Genomic DNA, 5,571 nt, shown 5'->3' on the forward strand with positions numbered 1-5,571 from the left:
ATTCAAAGACATGTACTCTGCTGAAAGCTAGATAAATAACTCTAATGGAACAGAAGTAGAATATTATTTGAGTTTTAAGTTAAATGATTGCTGGGCGCTGGGCCTAGAATCTAGCAGAGATACTTAAGCTATTTCATTCTGTTGGATAACAGGAATTGAATGTTCTGCACGAAGTATGCAAATAGAACCAGAAAAGCTTTGTGAAACGTGGGGCATAGAATGAGTCTCCCACATCCATAGAATTGAGAATGAGTAAAACACTGGCATTGACCTGTGTCTGGATGCTCTGATGTGAGAGGACTAGGGAAAGTGGACACATTCTTCTAATGGAAACATGAGTCAAATTTCCCACTGACATTTGGTCTGCCTCCCTCCCTTCTTCCTTCCTTCCGACCTTCCTTCCTTCTTTTTCTTTCTTTTCCTAAATCAGATATATTAACAAGGTACACACACATACTTTACCCATATAATACCTTCTTTGGGACTATTTCTTATGGAAGAATAGAAGATAAGTCAACAATTTCCTCTCTGTGTAAGTTTAAAAGAAGCAGAAAAAGAGAGAGGAAAGGGTATGGGGAGACAGAGAATCCACTCCAGACTGCTACAGCCAAGAACACAGGGTTCCCTTTCCCCCCAGTTCTCAATTATCCTGCCTGTACCTGAAGCTAAATCCCAGAGAGTACAACTGAGAAGTGGAGCTCAATTCTTCTGTCCAGTCCCCACTCAGGGAATTAAGATCCTATCTTTCACCACTAGGTATTTCCCTATTATGAATACTGGGGCCCTAATTGCCTTTGGCCTACATCTTGAGACAGTCATTCTATACCAAGAGAGGCAAGACCAGAGGCTTCCCATAGCCCATCAAGTGCTTAGCTCCTAGAATGTGGGTGTCACTCACTGAGAAGTTTGTCATTGTACCCATCCCAAGCTCCAGAGACTTGGTGAGGGCAGGGGTAGGGGAAAAGAAGCAGGCCATGAAATACATAGTTGGAAATCCCTTTCAAAGGCACTGTCTTCCAGCTTTGTGCAGTGACAGTATCGTAGCCAATGAGGTTTATCCGAGGAGCGATTATTGCTAATTCAAAGGTACTGTCTTTTTCTGCAACAGAGTTTGGGGAATTTGAAGCCTACGTAGAGGTTGTGGTGGTGAAATGCAATTGGGAGGACATTTTAAGATGTAGGCTAAAGTATCAACTTACTACTATACAGGAAAGTGACTGACTGGGAGTGGGACACTGGGGAAGAACCCTACTGGGGTCAGAACAAATATCAAACACTGACCATAGAAACCATTCCATCAAAAGAACCACAGTTTGATTGGGTTAGTTGGCAGAAAATCGATGCCCCAGGGCATTATTGAAACAATTGCACAATAACCTGGAAATTAGTGGAGTTTAACAGATGGGTGTGGTCAGGGAAAGAGAGGAAAGGAGCCCCACCTAACCACTGTTATCTCAAGGTGATTGTGGGTATGCCCAAAACGGTGCACCCCTGAGGACCGTATTTAGATTACCTCTGTGTGAAGGGAAACAGATGTTGTTAAAATAATTCAGTGAGTCACTAAAATAATAAACAAGAAAATATCAATAACAAGACTCAGAGGAATAGGGTACGAGTACCCAGAGTTGCTAAAATATATTATCTAAAATGTCTAGTTTCTAACAAAAAATTATGAGGCATGCTGGGAAAAAAGCAGGCAACAGAAACTTCTTACAAGAGTGACTAGATTTACCACAAAACAAAACAAAACAACAACAAAAAACCCAACACTTCAAAATGGCCATTCTAAACAGTTTACGGAATTAAAGGAAACCGTGAATTAATAAATAAGTGAAAGTATGATGATAATGTCACATCAAATAGAGAATATCAATAAATAGAAGTCATAAAATAGAACGCGGGAGGGCGTCTGCTGGCTCAATCAGTTAAGCGTCTGACTCCTGATTTCTGCTCAGGTCGTGATATCAAGGTCCTGAGATGGAGCCCCACGCTGGTGGACTCTGCTTGAGATTCTCTCTCTCCCATTCCCTTTGCCCTCCCCTCCCCCCCGCCCCACAAAAAAAAAGAACACAGGAAATTCTGGAGTTGAAAAGGAAAAAAGTGAAAAAGTATTTCACTAGGAGGGTTCATAAGTAGATACAAACTGATAGAAAAATAAAATAAGTGAAGTGAGAATAGATGGCTAGAGAGCATGCAAGCCAAAAAAGAGGGAAATAAGAATGAAAATAATTGAGAAGAGCCTCAGGAAAATTTGGGATACTGATTATCATATCGAAATACATGTAATGGTAGTATCAGAAAGAGAGGAGAGAAGGGAGAAGAAAAAAATATCGGAAAAATTACTGCTGAAAATCACCCAAATGTATTGAAAAATAATTTATATATCCGGGAAGCTCAACACATTCAAAGGAGGATAAGCTCAAAGAGATCTGCCTATATGAAGACAAAATAGAAACTTTCTCAGATAAACAAAAGCTGAGAGAGTCTGTTACTAGCAGACTTGTCTTATGAGAAATATGAAAGGAAGTTCATCAGGCTGAAAACAATTGGCACCAGACAGTAATTCAAGTACACACACTCACAGAACGAGTGCCAATAAACATAATCATGTAGATAATTACAAAAGACAGCACGATTCCATGTTTCTTCACCTTGGTTCACTTGATTAATTTTTAAAAAAACAATTGCATAAAGCAATCTGAATAAAATTGAATAGGCTTATAAAAGTGTGGTTGACTAAGTAATGGCCCCTTGCCCAAGATGTCCACAACTTGATCCCTGGAACCTATGAATATGTGCTTTCTTCTACCTGAACAGTATGACAAAGATGGCATAAAGATAACACAAATCGGTGGAAAATCATGGATTATTCTGTGGGTGACACTCGGATAATAGACTATGCAAGCGCAAAATTAGATCAGATTATGACCTCATTGCATAACCAAAAATACACAGAAGTGATCATTAAAACATCTTGTGTATCTCTAACCCGTAACTCCTTTCTCTACATTTCTCTCTTTTCCAGCAGGTTTCTAGAAGAGACATATCCAAAGTCCTTCACAAAGACAACAAAATCTGTTATGTCTAGGGCATCTGGTGCTAACAGTAAACCAAATTTCTGAGGTTCTTGTTCACTTTCTCACTATTCCAGATATAGAAAAGCAGCTGTATTGGGGGAAGCATGTCTAAAAGATTCTGAGACAACATTTGACCGAAGCCATCTTTTGGAGAATTTTCTACTTGTACAAGTATGACAATTTTCTATTTGTACAACATTTGCAGAAGTCTTCAATTTTGTATTCCTACCAAACTTGGGGTTCATGGAAATGGATAGAAAGGCTGTGATTCATAATTAAAGGGGATACGTTGGATGACAGAAGCATAACGCCAAAAAATCTGAACCTTCTGGGTAAATGCGTTTCATCTAACTAGATGTAATTTAACAGGGACAAATGTTACATTCTGTTCTTAAGGCTTAATGATTTAAAAGTAGAAAAGCAGTCCGAGGAGAGTACAAAATATTAAGCTTTTATGTTTAACTTAGAAATATATGAGTCAGTAATATAATATGATCTTAGGTGATTCAAAAGTTAATATGATCTTGTTTCATTAAAAGACAATGTATAGTCCAGAAGGAGTGAACTTTAAAGCTTATTCTACTCTTCTCTGGCAAGGGGATTTCTGAATACAATGGCTGCAGAAATACATTTGTTTTTAAGAGGCAAATTTTTAAAGAACAATAACATTTGAGTTAGCAGAATGCTGAGAGATAAAAAGTCATTGACTCAAAATATTTACCACCGTGTTCCAAGTACAACACTAGGCAATGTGCCAAGGAGGGAAACTATGAAAGGAATTGAGTGTGATATATCTTGTTATTGATCCCAATTATTTTTTTGCCTCTCCCTGTGAAATGATTATATTTCCTATTCCCTTTACTCCAGGATTGGCCATTTGGCTCTGAAAGTGACTTGTGCCAAGGACAAGTGCTACCCCTGAGCAGAAAATCCATGTGTGGTTCCTCCAATGTCTGTCTGTTTTTTTTTTTTTTTTCCTTTCAGCCATACTGTCCCTGAAGAGTCTGCTCTTTTTTTTTTTTTTTAAAGATTTTATTTATTTAATTGACAGAGACAGAGACAGCGAGAGAGGGAACACAAGCAGGGGGAGTGGGAGAGGGAGAAGCAGGCTTCCCGCGGGGCAGGGAACCCAATGCGGGGCTCGATCCCAGGACTCTGGGATCATGACCTGAGCCGAAGGCAGACGCTTAACGACTGAGCCACCCAGGTGCCCCAAGAGTCTGCTCTTTTAATGAAGAGCCTGTGTATCAGAGCTTCTGCTACCCTGCAGCCACACTAACAGGTATTGTGTGAGAGAAATCAATCGTTGTAGCTGCAGACACGGAGATTTGGGAGTTGTTTGTTATGACAACATAACCGAGTGAAATTTGACAATTGTTTTAAGTATGCTTAACTAGAACAAGACATTTAGGGAGATCACTGTTCCCAATTATCTGAATGGGTGTCACATGGAAAAATTATTAGACTTTATTTCTGAGGTCCCAGCAAATGCCCTGGGCAAGGATTTGTAAGACAGGCGAGGATGTGCTACAGGAGTGAAAAGCCTGAAAGTGTCAGTAGTTGAACCCAACCCCAAATTATTTATTGCTCATAATACTTGTCAGTGCATGTCTTTGAGGGCCTTGCTCCCTGTGGCCATTCAGATACTCCTGCTGATAGAAATTCCTCCTATTTTGTAGATGCACCGTCTAAAACATGATCTTTTGGTCGCCAGAACAGAAGAAGAGACAGTTGGGAAGTCATGCACTGACTCTTCTATGCATTGGCTCAGATGTGACACACGTCATTCCTGCCCACAGCTCATTAGCTGGGGTAGTCACATGGCCACATCCAGCTGTAGGGAGCTGGGGAATGGTGACCAGAGCATGCCATATTTGGTGAGCACTATGTCTCTGTCGTAGGAGTGGGTGGTATTGAAAGACATAGTTGAGCTATGTATATTAATGAACTTTATCATGATTATGGAAGACACTGATGTAGAACAGATTGTTGACATAAATTCCCTGAGGGAATGATCAAGAGGGTTTATGGCCATTAATAGGATATGTGACAGAAGGCATTTATGGGTCCAAATCTCTTCTAGTGTTTAAGCTATATAATCCTAAATTAGAAGATTTCATAAGTTTAAGTGAGTTTATCACAATATAAGCATCCTAAATTAATTTTAAGTGAATATTATAATAGGTAACAACAAAGTTTCACAGTGTACTTTATGATTACAATTACACTTTATCTAATTTTGTATGATTTTTGGGGAGACTTCTCATACTCTAAATTTTTCCTTTATTTGTAAACAATTCTAGTCTCATATTGACATGTACGTTCCAGATTATAAACAAAAGCTTCCTTTTCCTATCTTTGGAGACGATTTTAGAGCCAAAAATCTTTAAGATATTTTTGTGAGGTGAATCCTAGTTTTCTCTTTGGGTTTCAAATGCTGTTTATGGAGGAATTGACTGTATTGTATTCAATGGTTAAGATTTGCTGTCTAATT

The 5,571-nt window shown here is 39.0% G+C and overlaps 1 pseudogene; it reads left to right on the top strand.

Moving 5' to 3' along the window:
* Positions 1-1,018: 1,018 nt before the first annotated feature.
* On the top strand, positions 1,019-1,138 carry LOC118015514 (annotated as a pseudogene).
* The last annotated feature ends 4,433 nt before the right edge of the window (positions 1,139-5,571 follow it).

The sequence above is a fragment of the Mirounga leonina genome, unplaced genomic scaffold (genome assembly GCF_011800145.1).
Source record: "Mirounga leonina isolate KUSES-001 unplaced genomic scaffold, KU_Mleo_1.0 Mir_165, whole genome shotgun sequence".
NCBI classification, from domain to species: Eukaryota; Metazoa; Chordata; class Mammalia; order Carnivora; family Phocidae; genus Mirounga; species Mirounga leonina.